Here is an 18,287-nt window from a genome sequence, read left to right on the forward strand (position 1 = left end):
CAAGTATGAGCATTAGAGACCTGGTAGTTTGCTTTAGAAGATTGAGATACCGGGGTGTAAGTTGTAGCATATCACTATGGACTTTGTTGTAGGTTTGCCATGGACATTGAGGAGATTTGATGCAGTTTGGGTCATTATGGATAGACTCACCAAATTTGCCCATGTTATTCTAGTCATGAAACCCCACACTTCGGAGCAGTTGGCCAAGATCTACATCTGGGAGATTGTTTGCTTGCATGGTTTACCTGTTTCTATCATCCCAGATCGCGTCACTCAGTTTACTTTGCATTTTTGAAGAGCGGTTCAGCGTGAGTTAGGCATGCAGGTTGAGTTGAGAACCATATTTCACCCTTAGACGGATGGGCAGTCCGAGCAAACCAATCAGATTTTGGAGGATATGTTGAAGGCTTGTGTCATAGATTTCGAAGGCCAATGGGATCGGTTTCTTCCATTAGCAAAGTTTGCATACAGCAACAACTACCAGTTGAGTATTCAGATGGCTCTATATGAGGCATTGTATAAGAGGTGATGTCATTCTTCGATCAGTTGGCTTGAGCCTAGCGAGGCTACGCTATTGGGCACATATTTGGTTCGTGATACTTTGGAAAAGGTGAAACTGATTCAGGAGCGGCTTCGTATAGCATAGTCCAGGAAAAATAGTTATGCTTATAGGAAGATTCATGATGTAGCTTTCATGGCGGGTGAGAAGGTTCACCCATGAAGGGTGTGACGATATTTGGGAAGAGGGGCAAGTCGAGCCCTCGGTATATTGGTCCTTTCAAGGTGTTGGAGAGAGTTAGTGAGCTGGCCTAAAGACTTGTTTTCCACCTACCTTATTGGGAGTTCATCTGGTGTTTCATGTTTCCATGTTTCAGAAGTACTATGAGGATCCATCACATGTGTTGGATTTAGTTTAGTGTAGTTGCGTGAGAATCTAGCTTATATGGAGGAGTCGGTGGCCATTTCTTATAGGCAGGTTCAGAAGCTGAGGTCGAAGAATATTTCATCAGTGAAGGTTCAGTAAAGAGGTCAACCGATTAAGGAGGTGACTTGGAAGATTGAGCATGATACGCGGAGCAGATATCCTCAACTTTTTGATCTCCCAAGTATAATTCTAAACTCATTTGAGGACTAACGTTTATTTAAGAGGGGTGGAATGTAACGACCTGGCCGTTTGTTTTGAGTATTTGAGCCATGTTCCCCTATTGATGCTCCTCATATGGTTATTTGTTATTATATGACTTGCGGGGATGGTTGGCCTGGTTTTGGGGAGGTTTTGGTATCAATCGGAACACTTTGATCCATGGTTGGAAGCTTAAGTATACCAGTTGACCGAGGATTGACTTTGGTGTAAACGGCCTTGGATTGGTGATTTTATGGTTTCAATAGGCTCTTAAGGTGATTTTGGACTTAGGCATATGTCCGAATTTGGATTTTGATGTTTCTAGGTTGATTTTGCTCTATTTGGCGAAAGTTGGAAATTTGAAGGTTTGCAAAGTTCATAAGTTTGAACGGGAGTTGACTTTGAGGTTATCGGGTTCGGATTGTTGTTTCGGAAGTTTGATAGGTTTGTTGTATCATTTGGAACTTGTCTGAAAAAGTTGGGGTCACTCCTAGTCGATTAGACGTGGTTCATCATGAGTTTTGAAAGTAAGAAGTTGATTAGTTCATTAAGCTTGAATTGATGTACGATTCGTTGTTTTTCTATTGCTATATGTGGTTGGAGATCTCGAGTAGGTTCATGTTATGTTTTGGGATTGGTTGATATGTTTAGATGGCGTCCCGAGGGACTCGGGAATATTTCAGATGGACTTCGGATCATTTGATAGGTGGTTGGACTGCTTAAATTTTGCTGGTGTCTGGTGTGCTTCGCGATGGCGGAACAGGTCTCGTAATAGTGATGCCTAAATTTAGGGCACTAGAATTTTGCTCTTCGAGTTCGTGATTGGTGTGTCGTGTTTGCAAAACTTTGTGAGTAGTGGCCTTTGCATTTGCGACCTGGCATCAGGTTTGCGTAGAGAAATGCAGGCTTGGGGTTGGCCTGGCATTTGGCCTTCCCGTTTGCAGGAAGGCGACGGCGTTAGCATAGACCATTGGGATTTTGTGCATCGCATACGCAGGCTAGGCGCCACATTCGCAAAAGGTTAATTTTTGCAGTGGGATTTTTGTGCTTCGCAAAGGCGAGGCTTGGGCTGCGTTCGCGAAGGTGTATCACTGGGCAGATTATTTAAGAATTATATTTCAGGACTTAGACCCATTATTTCATATTTTGAGCCTTAGACTTGGAGTGGGGCGATTGTTTAAGAGCAATTTTACACAGGGCAAGAGGCTAAGTGATTTCTACTTGATTTTTGCATTATATTTTGTTTACCCATGGATTATTACACATAGATTATGGGATTTGAAGGTGAAATTTGGGGATTTTTACTATGGTTTTGGAGAGTGAAAATGGATATTTGAACCCCAATTCGGAGTCAGATTTTGATGAAACTTGTATATTTGGACTCCAGTTTGAATGGTAGTCGAGATTTGGGATTTTCGCCGGGTTCCGGGAAGTGGGTCGGGTTGACTTTTTACAGTTTGATCAACATTGGAGATTTATTACTTGGAATCAATTTCTATAGCCGTGTTTGATGTTATTGAGTTGTTGTTGACTAGATTCGAGCTGTTTGGAGGTTGGTTCATGCGGAAAGGGATTTTTGAAGTATTGATTTACGCGCTTTGATGTAAGTAACATGTTAAACTTTGTCTGAGGGTAATTTTCTCATTGGCTATGATATTTGAGATATGTTGGGGGTTATGCACTATGTGACATGCGTATGTGGGTACACCGTGGTTATTCATGATCCGGATAGACTTTAGGCTATTATGTGCCTTGTTTTGCTGTCATGCCTCATTATATTTGTGTTTTCTCTACTTGAATGACTATTTTTGAGCTCTTATTCATGCAAGAAATCATGTCTAGTCTATGTGCTTATCTGTTTGAGACATAATAGTGCTATTCTTGCTATATTGAGTTATTTGTCCTAATTGTAGTCATATATTTAGCCAAGATGTTACATCTACGTATTATATCTCTATCTCTATGTAGTATCTATATGTTATCTCACATGTTGTTAATGCCCTTATATGGGTGAAACAGTTTGAGCTGATGTCACGAACCAAATCCTACCATATGGGCCGTGATGGCACATAGTCTCTAAAGCTAGGTAAGCCGATCACGTAACAACATTTAAATAAATAAAAAAACATGATAAAATATAATAGAGTTTAATATAAAAGCGAAAATAGAATCAATAAAAGCCAAAGTGGCAACACTCAAATACCTCCCCATACCTAGGTAGTACAGAGTAACGAGCTTTAACTGAATACATAAGGATATCTCAAAATGCAATATAGTTAAGATATAAAAATGAATGTATGAATGTAAGGATGGGACTCCAATGGACTGAGACGGTCAATGCAGCTCTACTCGAGGCCTTAAATCACACAAAATAACATCAAAACCACGAATCGCACCTCAATTCATGCTTAATGAACTAATCCAAATTTCTGAATTCCAAACTTATGCCGAACACGTCTAAACAACTCGGAATGACCCCAAATTTTACACACAAGTCATAAAGCACTATATGAACCTACTCCAAGGCTCGGAATCCCAAATGGACATCGATAACCATAATGTCAACCATGGGTCAAACGTATGAACTTCTAAACCTTCAAATTTTTAACTTTCGCCAATTAGAGCCAAATCAACTTAGGAGCCACCAAATCCAAATCTGGACATACGCCTAAGTCCAAAGTCACAATCCGGTCCTAACGGAACTACCGAAACTCCGATCCGAGGTCAAATACACAAAAGTTAAACTTTGTCAACATTTCTAACTTAAGCTTCCAAACTAGGAACTAAGTGTTTCAGTTCAATAAAAAATCTTCCCAAAACAAAACCAATCATCCCTGAAAGTCACTTAACAAGAAATACACATACGGGAGCATCCAATGGGAAAATAGGGCTTAAATACACAAAATGACCATCTGAGTCATTACATTCTCCCCTCTTAAACAAACATTCATCCTCGAACTTGTTTAGAATCATACCTGAGGTATCAAAAAGATGAGGGTATTTGGTCTGCATATCATGCTTGGTCTCCCAAGTTGCCTCCTCGACCAATTGACCTCTCCACTAAGATTTCACCGATGCAATATTCTTCGATCTCAGCTTGTGAACTAGCATATCCAAAATGGCCATCGGCTCCTCAGCATAAGTCAAATCCTTGTTTAACTGCAACGAGCTAAAATCCAACACATGTGATGGGTCCTCATAATACTTCTGAAGCATGGAAACATGAAACACCGAATGAACCCCTGATAAGCTGGGTGACAAGCCAAGTCTATAGGCCACCTCTCCAACACTCTCTAGAATATCAAAATGACCAATATATAAAAGGGATCAACTTACCCTTCTTCCAGAACCTCATCACACCCTTCATGGGAGAAACATTGAGTAGAACCCTCTCACACACCATGAATGCCATATCACGAGCCTTCCTATCAGCATAACTCTTTTTCCTGGACTGCACTGTATGAAGTCGCTCCTGAATCAATTTCACCTTGTCCAAAGCATCACAAACCAAATCAGTGCCCAACAACCTAGCCTACCCATGCTCAAACCAACCAACCGAAGAACGGCATCACCTCCCGTACAAGGCCTCATACGGAGCCATCTGTATACTAGACTGGTAGTTGTTTCTGTAGGCAAACTCTGCTAATGGAAAAAATTGATCTCATTGGCCCCTGAAATCAATGACATATGCTATCAACATATCCTCTAACTTTTTCATGGTACGCTCGGACTGCCCGTCTATTTGGGGATGAAATATTGTACTCAACTCGACCTGTGTGCCCAACTCACGCTACATTATTTTCCATAAATGTGATGTAACCATGCAGACGAACACTCTCTCTAAGATAAATCTGAGACTTGGTTAGTCTATCCATGTTACAACCATATTTTCATACGTAAAAGTACGTCGTAAGTCAATTGATGTAAACTCGGAAATGAGATAATCTTTAAAAGTACATAAAGTAAGTTAATCATGTTACCTTAGAGGTTACAAATATTTAATATCATGAATAACAGGTACCAAGAGAGTTGGAAGGCTTAGAAGCTAAATGAATTGAAGAAAATAAGTTTCGTCGAAAGTTGACAAGTTGGAAATATTAACATGTACTTTTGGGGTGAGACTAAGGTTCTTACCATGATAAGTAGGTTATGTTGTGAGTTATTTTAGTCATATGATAGTCGTGTATTATATTTTGAAGTCAAGCGAGTTGTGGATCAAAAGTTGGCAAAGGTCATCACAAATTACATTCATAAATATGCTGGAAATTAGGTCAAATGTAGAAGATCTTTTCTCTCAATATAATAAGAATTACGGGGTAATCTACATATCAAGGTCTACGATGTAGTTTCCAACGCATTAAACCGTTCATCAATATGACATTGGAGTAGAGAGATTTCTGCATTTTTGCGAGACTGTGAAGACTGCAAAAGTGACAAGTAGGTGTGTCACCTACTTGCCTAAATGAAAGGACCAAATATGTCCAAAAGGGGGCTAGTTGGGGTCGGCCAAAGATCTATTTTAAGGGTTAATTTACTTCATATATTAAACTCATTATATAGCCAAAAATCATAGATAAACCCCTGCAAACGTCTCCCAAAAGAATTCAACACAAAACCGTAAATGATTTTATTTTCTTATCAAGTTCTAGTTGGAGGAAAACCTAAGGATTGAAGAACAAATTTAGGAGCAGAGATCTTCACCAAATAAGATAAGTATACTTCCCTCTTTCATCCGTTTTTTCTTCTGGAAAAGTAGGCCGTGAACGTACCAGCAATACAAAACTGAACATGTACACATGGCTGACAAGGCCACAATATTAATATACAAAATATACAGGACTCTTCTACAAGCCTCTAGAGATAACAAAACTGTATCATGGTCGGGACAAGGTATCAACCTACCCATCAAACCTGTATATATAAAATGGACTCCAAGGTCTAGGCCAGGTAACACTAGGGAAATGGAGCTTACCAACCAAGCTGATGTTTGGCTCTGTCTACTGGAAAGGTCTATCCAGTTATCTATCAGGACCTGCAAGCATGGAATTTAGCGTCCCCGGTAGAAGGGACATCACTACAAATTAATGTACCGAGTATGTAAGGAAATAGAATAACTTAAAGCTGAGTATGAACTGATAATATAACAACTGAAAGTAACAGGGAGTCAAAGATGATATGAAGATATGTTTACCCGCTGATAGTGACTCAACTCTCTCAATATAGTAGGTAAAATAGATGTTCGGCCCTATAAGGCTCGGTCGTGTAACTGCTCTACATAGTAGGCTCGCTCATAGGTGCTTGGTCGTACTAAGCTCGGTATCTCGACCATTCTGGGCTCGCTCAAGAGGGTCGGCCATAGTAGGCTCGGTATATAACTTACCATCTGATTAGAGGTTTCCCAATAGGGCCTGCCCACCGATTATAGCTCGATGCTAGTAAATATCGTGAATTATAGGCCTCCTCAAGAATTAACTCCCGCAACCCATCAACATTAGACACACCAATCCGGCACTAAAGTTGCAATACACCATCATCACCAATAGTCACCTCCTTGGTATCACCGTGTTGCACCATGTCCTTAAGGACAAGCAAGTAGGGATCATCATACTGACGCGCCTTAGTATGCTCAAACAAAGATGACTGAGATACATAACAGGAAAGAACCCTGCTCGGCTCGAAATATCCAATCTCACCAACCTATAGGCCAAAGTCTGAACATCCATGGCCAAAGGCCTCTCCCTTGCCCGAATAAAATCAAGACTACGCATACTCTCTACCTTCCTACTCAAGGCGTCGGCCACCACATTAGGCTTTTCGTGATGATAAAGAATGGTGATATCATAGTATTTCAATATCTTCAACCACCTCCATTGCCTCAAGTTAAAATCTTTTTGCTTGAATAGATGTTGAATGCTCCGGTGATCCGTATATACCTCACAAGACACGCCATTTAAGTAGTGCCTCCAAATCTTGAGCACGTCTACAATAGATGCTAACTCTAAATCATGCACTAGGTAGTTCTTCTCACGGGGCTTCAACTGACACGAAGCATAGAATCACACTACCATCCTGCATCAACACACACCAAAAGTCAACCTGGGAAGCATCACAATAGACTGTATATGAACCGAATTCCGAAGGTTAAACCAGAACAAAAGTTGTAGTTAAGGCAGTCTTGAGCTTCTGAAAGCTCTCCTCACACTAGTTAGACCACCTAAATGGGACACCATTCTGAGTCAACCTGGTCAATGAAGCTGCAATATACGAGAAAACCTCCACGAAGTAGCAATAATACCAGCCAAACCTAGGAAACTCCCGATATCAGTAGTGGTAGAATGTCTGGGCCAACTTTTAATTGCCTCAATCTTCTTTTGATCCACCTTAATCCCCTCACTGGACATCGCATGACCCAAGAATTCTACTGAGTCTAACCAGAACTCGCACTTGGAGAACTTAGCATATAAATTCTTCCCCTTCAAAGTCTGGAGCACAATCCTCAAGTGCTGCTCATGCTCCTCCTGGATGCGAGAATATACCAATATATCATCAATAAATACAATGACAAAGGAATCAAGATAAGGCTGAAACACATTATTCATCAAGTGCATGAAAGCTATTGGGGAATTGGTCGCCCCAAAAGACATCATCAAGGACTCATAATGCCCATAACGGGTCCTAAAAGTTGCCATTGGTGCTACTAGAATCATACCTTCTTAAGCCAAACTCTTATACACACTCAAAATCTGAGCCAGAGTCACCTGAAGTCTGGGTGTAGCAAAAGGACTCTCCATAGCCTGATCTGGTTCAACCGGCTCAATATATATATCAGGAATCTGCTTCTCGATGGGAGCTACTAGTGGCTCCACAATAGTTGCTCTAGCAAGGTCTCTAACTGCGGCGCATGCTCCTTTCCTACTCCTGTCTTGCCCCCGGCCATTCGAGGCCTTGGCCTGGGGTACTGGTTCCTGCTCAGTTGTACTAGAAGACCATGTCCTTACTATTTGTTGGATAATAGAAGTGCAAAGATTTAAACTTTAGGATAAACAAATCCACATGATAGGGAATGAAAGAAAAGAGAGTTTTCCTAAAAACCCTGAAGAATCTCGAAGGTAAGTACAGACATCTCCGTACCGATCTACAAGACTCTACTAGACTTGCTCAAGACTCGTGAGATCTAAGCAACCTAGGGCTCTGATGCCAATTTGTCATGATCCAGAACCACCACCGGGTGTTATGGAGCCTAATCCACTTGCTAGGCAAGCCATTCATAGAATAAAAATGAAACATGATAACAAATTATAGAATTGATAAATATGAAAGACAAATAACCATGGATAATACAAAATCATAATACAACTCCCCAGAACTTGTAACACTAAATCATGAGCTCTACAATACGAATACAAGTCTTAAATACAGAAATACTGTCTAAACGGTAATAACATTAAATAAACATAGGAAGAGACATCATCGACTATGATCAGAAAGCAGCTTTACCTCGATCTCCAAAACTGAAGGAACAACTCCACTCACAAAGCTCTACTGGATACAACTCCTGGATCTGCACAATAAAGTATAGAGCATAGTATGACTACAACCAACCTCATATACTTTGTAAGTATCATGACTAATCTCGGTGAGGTAATAGTGGAAATAATTACCAATGATACTCACTTAACAACCTACTCAGTTCATAAATATACAAGTACACATCAATGGTACCAAACTAAACATGAAACACATATATAATCAAATCAGTGCACATAGAGAAGATGTACTAAGTCATATAACAATTTAACAACTCAGCATGTAGAGAACATATGCATAAAGAGGCATGTATATATCCCAAAAATAGCATATAGAGAAGATATGTGATAAAAACATGTATACATATAAGGTCTTTGCAAATAGAGAAGAGATGCAAAAACAAAACACTGATCAATTTTCTTGATACCGCGTTTACTTCATCAAGAGAGAAACATGAGAGTACGATCCTAGGGGGATGGATCCTTATTTACATGCTGCATGGATAACTCACGTGTCATAATATAACAACCGCACGAACCAGTCACGTGCTATCATAACTCAAACCTCACGGACCACTCATGTGCTACCAGTCCAGTCCATATTACACAAAAACATATAAAAAAATACATGTATACAGACAATGGATATTAAATCACATACTTATGGACTTATAAAAGTGACATGTTAAAGTGTATACATGTGTAAAGTGTGCTACCATAACTCCAATTAGGCAAATACGCCACAAAATAGCAATTACCATGTTTGAACAGGAATTAACCTACACATGATCTCTTGCATGATTCAAATAGCTCACGAAGGGGTACAAACATATGAATCATAATAGCAAGAAGCATAGTATTCAATACAAAGCATAGCATAGCCTAAGCATTATCCTGAGCATGGATAAAAACCTGGTGCACAACATGCTCATCCCCCGCATGAGCGTCACCCTCGGCATGTAGCCATCATAAGAAATTCAAGGAACTAGTGCCTTAAACTAAGACTAGACACGATACTTACCTCAAACAAGCCAAATCAGCACTCCAAAAATGCCTTTACTAGTGAATCGACCTCCGAACGACTCAATCTAGCAAAAAACAACTCAATAGCGCCATATATAGCTATATGAATCAATTCAAAATGATAATGATTCCAACCTTTATTCAATTCTCAAAAAAGTCAACAAAAGTCAACTCGGGACTAGATGATCAAAACCCGAGTCAAGGGGTAGATCCCGACTACCTATAATCCCACAAGTCAAATATATGATTAGATTCAAAACCAAGTCTAAATAGACATTCAAATCCTCAATTTTCACTCTCTTAAGTTGTAGCAAAACCCCCAAATATTTCTCAAAATTTAATATTTTAGCTGTTAATAACCCATGTAGATATTTGAATTAATATCAAAATTGAGTAGAAATCACTTACCCCAAAGTCTTGTTTGAAAATCTCCTTAACAATCGCCCCTCTCTAAGTCTAGGGTTCAAAAATATGAAAGAATGGCTAACATTCCGAAATAAGTTACTTATAAGTTATACCCAGGGATGCCATTTGCGAACATGGCATGTGCCTTTATTTAGCAAAGAACAAAATTCAACAACGCTTTGCATTCACGGAAGCTCCCTCACGAATGTGATGCCCAACCTGCCTACCTCTATGCGAACGCGTAGACCAACTTCCCCAGTTCCTAGCTCCTTTCGCGAAGGTTACCCCCAGACAAGAACACGAAGAAGAAAATCTGCCCAGCTCAAAACAACCCTCTGCGAATGCGATGCAATGCCTGCGAACGCGAAGAAGGACCTGACACCAGCAAAATTCTGCACTTCCAACAATGCTCTGGGTGGTCCGAAACTCACCCGAGCTACCCGGGATCCCGTTCAGTCATACCAACAAGTCCATAATCACTATCCAAACCTACCAAACACATACGATAATATCACATCAACGAATCAAAGGCCAAAACACAAGTTGAACTTCTCTTAAGTTCAATAACTTAAAACTTTAAACCAAGTGTCAGATTTAAGCCTAATCAATCCGGATTATAACCAAACGTTGCGCACTAGTCCCGATTGATAAATGAAACATATTAAAACTTCAAAAATAATAATTCAAACACGATATCATCAAAGTCAACTCCCAGTAAAACTTGAGAATTTTCCAAACCTTCAAATTTCTAACTTTTTGTAATTAGAGCCAAAACATCCTACGGACCTCCAAATCTAAATTCGGACATATGACTAAGTCCAAAATGACCATATGAAACTATTGGACCCATCAAATCACCAATTCGAGATCATTTACTTAAAAGTCAAACTTTGGTCAACTCATACAACCTAAGCTTCTAAAATGAGACTAAGTGTCTCGAATCACTCTCAAACCTTCCCGAAACCAAGCTAACCAACCCCGCAAGTAATCAAACAACAAACACACATACGGAAAATATCAAGTGAGGAAACATGCCATAAATATACAAAACAACCGGCCGGGTTATTACATCGTCGGTTAGTTAAATGTGAAAAAGTTTTTCCAGTTTACCGACCATTTTCGGTCGGTATTCAAGTCAAAGCTTTTGGCAAACACGGATAAATCTTTATATTTTATCAAAATTTTAAAAAACAATTAAGTATATTAGCCGATGCCGGGCGCTTCATTTTTTTTAAATTAATATTTAATATATTTCTCAGTTTACGACCGCTTGTGCTCGGTATTTCAATTTTCAATATTAAATTTAATATAATATTGATTAACTGATCGAACTCAGTCTGGTGTTTGGTCAAACATGGTCAAAGCTTCATATTACATTGAAATTTAGAATCTACTTAATATAATTAGTATCCTAAAAATTATAACTCTCTTATTTTTTAATACAAAATATTCAATATACTATGACAACTTTTTTTATCTTTAAATAGTTAATATGAATTTTAGAGTCTTAATGGCGTACGCTGATGGAGACTCTATCTCTTTGATATTTAGCATCAAACATTACTAATAGACCTAATACTCCAGATCATATAATCACTTAAACTCAAGACTAATTTATGACCTAAATTAAATATACCGACTGGATGTTTTAACCTATGTTCGAGTACAATTTTCTCCCCAAGATCCACTCAAAGTTCTCGAGCAGACTGCTGATCAAGTAAAAATAAGGCATACACTCGCGTCATATGGAAGTGTAAATTTTTAGAAGTGAAATAAAATGATACGGATTGTTGATCAAGTAAAACAAAGGCATACACTCGCATCATACAGAAGTGTAAATTTTCAGAAGTGAAATAAAATGATACGCAATAAGAATTTGCTCGAACTTACTACGCTCTAGTTATTATTGAATAAAGATGACAAAACATCTTTGACACACACATGTGTAATATATATATATATATATATATATATATATATATATATATATATATATATATATATATATATATATATATATATATATATATATATATATATATATATATATATATTACTAATGTGCATAAGAAGAAAACAACTGATCTTTGTCTATACGGGCGGCTCAAAGGTATTGGTGGCCTAAAGCCAGATCTTAAGAATAAATCTTAAATCTTAAAAATAAAATTTTGTATGTTTTTTTTTTAATTTTTTTCTTTTGTTTTATAAAGATGGTGTATAGACCATGTACGTATCTTGACCACGCACTCGACTTCCTGCTAGCTTCTACTATCAAAAGTATCTGATAACTCTACTCATCAAAGTTGCGGTAATATTTACATCCATGGTTAAGAAAATATTTTTATAAGTTATCATCATAAAATGATCTCAATTTTGCTAAGCATATGTTAAAATATTATCATACATCCAGAATTATTCAAATCTATTTTGAATTGAAAAAGTGACTACTCTTTATAAGAGATACTCTATCTGTTCCAGTATACGTGAATCTATTTGCTTTTTGGTCCGTTCAAAAAAGAATGACTCCTTTCTAAATTTGAAAACAATTTAGCTTAAACTTCCAATTCTACTCTTGATGAGAAGCTTTTATAACCACACAAATATTCTGGACTCCGTTTTGACTTGTTTAGGACGACAAATTCAGAAAGTTATCATTTTTTCTTAAACTCCATGCCTAGTCAAACAAATTCACATAAATTGGAATGGAGGGAGTATAACTCTAAAACAACACTACACGAGACTTTATTTTTATTTTCTTAATTATTGTATAAGGTAAAATTGGTTTATAATAAATGATCGAATGATAGCATGACACCTGGAACCGAAGACAGGGAAAAGGTGAATCAAGTAACAACCAGTACTGGGAACAACATATGCGATTAACATCGGGTACCCAAAAGGGAGCATGGTCAACGGGGGAAGATCTTATATTTTCTATCTGATAGTATTCAATGAAGAATATCCTTTAACATTAAATGGGCAACCGTTGCAGAGAATATTTGCATTCATGGCCAGTCATTACATAATCATCAATGACTCTTTTATTATCATTTAAGTGGGGCTTGATCCTAGGATCTTATTTCCCTAGGTATAGCTATAAATAGTAGGCTCAGCAGCCATTGTAAGACATGAAATTCTTGATAATACATATGATGTATTCAATTTTATCTCTCAATTAAACAACTTTATTTGTTCTTTTAGATTGCCCTCATTTCTGTCCTCGGAGACACTGCTCTCGAAGCCAGACTTGTCATCTTCTTCGATTTCAATTTCTAAGTGTTACTTTTAATCTTATTTCATTATCATTTTTGGATCAAATTATTTCGCTTGTCCATAAATCACGTAACAAATTCAACTGTACTGTTTTACGGGTAAACAGTTTGGCGCCCACCGTAGGGCTTAGACAGCTGCGTAATTGCTTTGATCCTTACGTATATTACTAACTTGTTTGATTTTTTCCTTAGCAAGAAATAGAAAATGGCAGCTAATGATGTCAACATCACGCAAAACATTGTGGGACATGAAAATTTGCCTCAACATGAAGATTCAATCGGCGACACCCAAAGCGAAGGGGACAAAGAAACCCTGGTTCGTTAAGGGAAGTACCCTCGGCATGTGCGGGAGACAACTCCCGATGACGTGGAGGAGGAACATATTGTGGAAACAGTGAAAATCTCGAGGGGGCAGCAAAAAGCCATCATGAGCCACCTCTCAAGGCAGGATAGGGTAATAACAAAGTTGAAACAAGCATTGTCAGATGCTTCCAACAATGCAAACGGAAGGGGCTCGATTTCTCACAGTGTTCCTGCAAATAAAACGCCTCAAAGAGTTGATAACAACATCCCGAGGGGTGAGGTTGGTTTCGACGGTGCCGGGGGGACCGATAGCGGATCTACTAAGGATAACGGGAATGACCCCTTCAAAACTGTGCTCATGAGATTTATGAGGGAAATGAACGAACGAATGGATCAAAATGCAAAAGAGTTTCATGCCCGAATGGATCAGATTCTGGGCGCATCCCCGGTTTTGAAAGACCTAGATTCGAAAAAATACACGCAATTGCCATTTAAGCCGAGTGCAGCGTCGGAGTTAATTTCGAGGAGGTTCAAGATGTCGGACATACCAAAATACGATGTGACTTCAGATCCATAGGAGCACATCACAACTTATACCACGGCTGTGAAAGGGAACGATTTGGCTCAACATGAGATTGAATCGCTCCTGCTGAAGAAATTTTGTGAAACCCTCACAAATGGGGCCTTGACATGGTATTAACTATTACCTGAGCATTCAGTTGACTCTTTCAAAATGCTTATAGATTCATACATTAAGGCCCATGCCGGGGCTAGAAACGTCCAAGCCAGGAAGGCGGACATATTTAGAATTGCGTAATGTGAGTCTGAATTGTTGCGAGAATTCGTGATCCAATTCCAGAAGGAAAGGATGCTACTACCGGTTGTACCAAATGAGTTGGCAGTGGAGGTGTTCACAAAGGGCTTTAATCCACGAAGCTCCAACGCCTCCCGAAAGCTGAAGGAAAGTCTGCTCGAACTTCAAGCAACCACATGGGGGGTGTCCATAACCGTTATCAGACAAAAATAAGGATAGAAAACGATCAACTCGGGTTCCCGCCATCAACCAAGGGAAGGGACCGAGACAAGAACTAGGATAAATTCAAAAGTGATTTCCATGTGCATTGGAGATCTTCTAAAGGTCGTTTCCTGCCCTACGAGAGAACCGAAGGATGTGGCAGCAAAGCGTTTCCATCCTCGAATAGGTTCGCTCCCGATAGAAGAATTGACCGTGGCCGGAATAATAGGTCATTACAAGAAAAAGAGGTATCAGTGGCCCGGGATACCACATATACCAGGTTATCAAATTACAACTTCAACATCAGCATAGTGGAGTTGGTATCAACAATGATGAATATCAAAGAAGCATGATTCCCAAAGCCAATCAGATCTGATCCCAGCCAGATGGATCCTAACTTATGGTGCGAATATCATAGGACTCACGGCCACAAAATTGGGGACTGTCGGCATCTACGTGAAGAGGTGGTGACGTTGTTGAAGAATGTCCATCTCAGGTAGTTCTTGAGCGACCGAGCCAAGAACAATTACAGTCGTAGCCGGGACAATGAGGAGCCTTCGAAGATAGCAGAAGACTCCCCTTGATTGACTATCAACATAATTTTCGGAGGGAATGAAATTAATGGCATAACCTTCTCGGTGGCCAAGAAAACAAAGATATCAGTGACCTACAACAAGAGACTCTGGGAAGTCGAAGAAGATGACATCACATTCACGAAAGAAGACGCTGACATACTTCTTTTTCCACATAATGACGCCCTAGTAATTTCTCTCAATGTCTTAGATTTCAAAATTAAGCGTGTTTTGGTTGACCCAGGAAGCTCAGCCAACATCATTCAATGGAGAGTGCTGGAAAAAGCAAAGTTAACCGGAAGCATCATTCTAGCAGCAAAGCTCCTCGGTGGGTTCAACTTCGCAAGTGTGATAACCCGAGGAGAGATCTTGCTGCCCACGAACACCGAAGGGGTAACCAAGACCACCTTATTCCAAGTGGTAGACGACGACATAGGTTATAACAAAATCCTCGGAAGGCTGTGGATACATGAGATGAAGGTTGTGCCCTCAACATATCATCAACTGCTGAAATTCCTGAGCCCAGGAGGAATCAAGTAGATAAGAGGAGATCAATTGGCAACAAGAGAGATGAACGTAGTGTCGATTTCCAGGAGCAAAGGGAAGGAGCCCAGCAGATAGCAATTACAGGAACCGATGCCTTCTCCCTTTCCAAATGAAGATGATAAAGGAGAGGAATCGTCGGAATCCCACAAGGTGCCAAGATACTTTCAGTTACCGGAGGAGACAGATGCAACCAAGTCCACTACAGAAGAACACGAGCAAGTGTCTTTATTCGAAAAATTCTTGGAAAGGAAGTGTCACTTTGGAACAGGACTCAATCCAGAACACAGTTCTGGATTTATTAATTTCCTTAAAGCTAACGTCGATTGTTTTTCATGGTTGCACTCGGATATGACAGGTATCCCATTAGAGGTGGCCACGCACAAGCTAAGCCTGAATCCTAAATTCTCAACGGTAAGGCAAAAGACATGCCCAATAGCCGAGGTAAGAAAAAGGTTTGTTAAAGAAGAGGTAACTCGACATTGGTTCAATCTGGGAGGTAAAATATCCATAATGGTTATCTAATGTAGTTGTAGTTCCAAAGAAGAACAACAAGTTTAGAATGTGCGTATATTATAAGGACTTAAATAAGGCGTGCCCTAAAGGCTCGTTCCCATTGCCAAATATTGATCAAATGATTGATGCTACGGCCGGGCACGAGTTGATGAGTTTCCTTGATGCTTACTCTTGGTACAATCAAATTCTGATGAACCTGGTGGATCAGGAAAAAACTTCGTTCATAACAAACTTTGGCATATATTGTTATAATGTGATGCCGTTTGGGCATAAGAACGCATGAGCCACTTATTAGAGTCTCGTGAACAAAATGTTTGAAAATCAAATAGGCAAAACAATGGAAGTGTACATTGACTAAATGTTAGTCAAGTCTTTTAATGCAGGAAGTCACTTGAAACACCTCCAAGAAACCTTCGATATCTTGAGAAAGAATAACATGAAACTCAACCTGGAAAACTATGCGTTCGGGGTTAGTTCCGAAATATTCTTAGGGTTCCTGGTCTTGCAAAGAAGTATCGAGGTAAATCCCGACAAAGTAAAAGCTATCGAGGACATTCTGGATCAATTGACAAATGTAAAGGAGGTACAAAGATTAACCGGAAGGTTAGCAGCCTTAAGCGGGTTCATATCAAGATCTTCTAAGAAGTGCCATCATTTCTTTTCACTTCTGAAAAAAAAAGAAGAACAATTTCGAATGGACTCCCGAATTCCAACAATCACTGAAGGATTTAAAAAGGTACCTATCCAGCCCCCCGTTCCTATCAAAATTAGGAGAAGGCGAGCAGTTGCTAATATATCTAGCAGTCTCGGAAGTAGTGAAAAGTGCCATTTTAGTCGGAGAAGAAGAAGGTACATAATTTCCTGTTTATTATGTTAGTATAATATTGTCAGGAGCGGAGTCTCGCTATACGCACCTCGAAAAGCTGGCCTTACCTCTTCGTAGTCGACTCTCAAAAGCTTAGGCCTTATTTTCAATGTCACCCAATAGACATTATGACGACCTTCCCCTTGAGGAGTGTTCTTCACAAGCCTGGGTTGTCTGGCCAGTTGGCTAAATGGGCAGTCAAAATTAGCGAATTCAACATTGAGTACAAGCCCAGGACTGCGATCAAGTCATAGGTTTTGGCCGACTTCGTGGCCGATTTCAGTCCCGGGTTAATGCCCCTAGCTGCTAAAGAGGCAGTACTGGTGTCGGAAATGACATCAGGAGTTTGGACCTTATTTATGGATGGAGCTTCCAATATAAAAGGGTCCGGGCTCGGAGTAGTTCTAGTCACACCCTCGAGAGAAACCCTAAGGTAGGCCATTAAGACTGTTCCATTAACTAACAATGAAGCTGAGTATGAGGTTTTGGTTGCAGGACTTGAACTGGCCCGAGGACATGGCTCCAAGGTCATCAATATCAAATATGATTCTCAGCTGGTACTAAACCAAGTGTACGGGATTTTTGATACAAAGGAGGAACACATGAAACAGTATGTGAATGAGGTTCAGGCATTGCTGGCACGATTCATGGAATGGTCGATAGTACACATTCCAAGAGAAGAGAACGTGAAAGCAAATACATTGGCTAATTTAGGGTTGTCTATAGAGATGAAAAGATATGACTCAAGTACTATCGTTCAACTTCTACATTCGGTACTGGATTGTGGATGGTTATTGTGAAGTCAATTCAACCAACCTAGTCTAGGAAGTTCGCCGAATATCTTTGGCATGGAAAATTGCCCGAAGAGCCGAAGGCGTACCGGGAACTACGCACCAAAGCGACTCGTTACTACCTCATGGATGGGTAATTATATAGAAGATCGTACCATGATCCATTGGCCCGATGTCTGGGAGCCTCGGAGGCAGACTACGTGATGAGAGAAGTCTATGAAGTAATTTGCGGGTACCATTTCAGTGTAGATTCTGTAGTAACTGAAATTTTAACAGATCAAGATAAATCCTAAATTCAAGATGACTCTTGAAATATTAGGAGTTTATTAGGGT

Source organism: Nicotiana tomentosiformis, chromosome 7 (genome assembly GCF_000390325.3).
Source record: "Nicotiana tomentosiformis chromosome 7, ASM39032v3, whole genome shotgun sequence".
Lineage (NCBI taxonomy): Eukaryota > Viridiplantae > Streptophyta > Magnoliopsida > Solanales > Solanaceae > Nicotiana > Nicotiana tomentosiformis.